Source organism: Rhincodon typus, chromosome 20 (genome assembly GCF_021869965.1).
Source record: "Rhincodon typus isolate 14 chromosome 20, sRhiTyp1.1, whole genome shotgun sequence".
Classification (NCBI taxonomy): domain Eukaryota; kingdom Metazoa; phylum Chordata; class Chondrichthyes; order Orectolobiformes; family Rhincodontidae; genus Rhincodon; species Rhincodon typus.
The window spans coordinates 7105563-7107234 of record NC_063351.1 but is presented as its reverse complement, the minus strand read 5'-3'; positions in this window follow the sequence as shown (position 1 = coordinate 7107234).

The following is a 1672-nucleotide window of genomic DNA, read 5'->3' as shown; positions in this document are numbered from 1 at the left end:
GCTGTGCTTTTCCAACCTCACACCTGTACCACATTCCTTCCTCACTGACCTACCTACCTGCTGTGCTTTTCCAACCTCACACCTGTACCACATTCCTTCCTCACTGACCTACCTACCTGCTGTGCTTTTCCAACCTCACACCTATACCACATTCCTTCCCCACTGACCTACCTACCTGCTGTGCTTTTCCAACCTCACACCTATACCACATTCCTTCCTCACTGACCTATCTACCTGCTGTGCTTTTCCAGCCTCATACCTGTACCACATTCCTTCCTCACTGCCCTATCTACCTGCTGTGCTTTTCCAACCTCACACCTATACCACATTCCTTCCTCACTGTCCTATCTACCTGCTGTGCTTTTCCAACCTCCCACCTATACCACATTCCTTCCTCACTGACCTATCTACCTGCTGTGCTTTTCCAACCTCACACCTATACCACATCCTTTCCTCACTATCCTATCTACCTGCTGTGCTTTTCCAACCTCACACCTATACCACATTCCTTCCTCACTGTCCCATCTACCTGCTGTGGTTTTCCAACCTCACACCTATAGACTCTGGCTTCCAGCACCTGCAGTCCTTATTGTCTTCAAGGAACTTGGTATACTCGCCTTTATTGGACAATGCATTGAGTATAGGTGTTGGGAGGTCATGTTGTGCCTGTACTGGACATTGGTTAGGCCAGATTTGGAACACTTTTCGGGCCGAATGTCCTAACGAAAGGTTTTGGCCTGAAACATTGACTTTCTGCTCCTCGGATACTGTCTGACCTGCTGTGCTTTTTCACGCTCACAATTCTGATCTCCCTGCTATAGGAAGGATGTTGTGAAACTTGAAAGGGTGCAGAAAAGATTTACAAGGATGTTGCCAAGGTTTGAGGGTTTGAGCTATGGGGGGGGTGGGTGGCTGAATTGGCTGGGGCTATTTTCCCTTGGGCATCGGAGGCTGAGGGCTGAACTTATGGACATTCATAAAATCATGAGAGGTATGGATAGGGTAAATAGACAAAGTCTTTTCCCTGAGTGGGGAAGTCCAAAATTAAAGGGCATACGTTTAAGGTGAGAGGGGAAAGATTTAAAAGGGACCTAAGGAGCAACTTTTTCACGTGGAGGGTGGTGCGTGTATAGAATGAGCTGCCAGAGGAGTGAGGCTGGTACAATTACAAAATTTAAAAGACATCCGGATGGGTATATGAATAGGAAGGGTTAAAAGGGATATGGCCCAAATGCTGGCAAATGGGACTAGATTTATCTAGGATGTCCGGTCAGCATGGACAAGTTGGACCAAAGGGTATGTTTCCACATTGTACATCTCTAGGACTCTATGACTCTACCTGGGTTACTGCTTCCTCCCAGTTCCAGGTGAACTGAGGGTTATAGATAGTTTAAGTGAGTGGGAAAAGATCTGGCAGATGGAGTACAATGTTGATAAATATGAAGCCATCCATTTTGGTAGGAATAACCATAAGAATGACTATTATTTGAACGGTAAAAAAAATTGCAGCATGCTGCTTTGCAGAGGGACCTGGGTGTCCTTGTGCCTGAATAGCAGAAGGTTGGTTTGCAGGTGCATCAGGTAATTAAGAAGGCAAATGAAATTTTGTCCTTCATTGCTACAGGGATTGAGTTTAAAAGCAGGGAGGTTATGTTGCAGCTGTATAGCACAC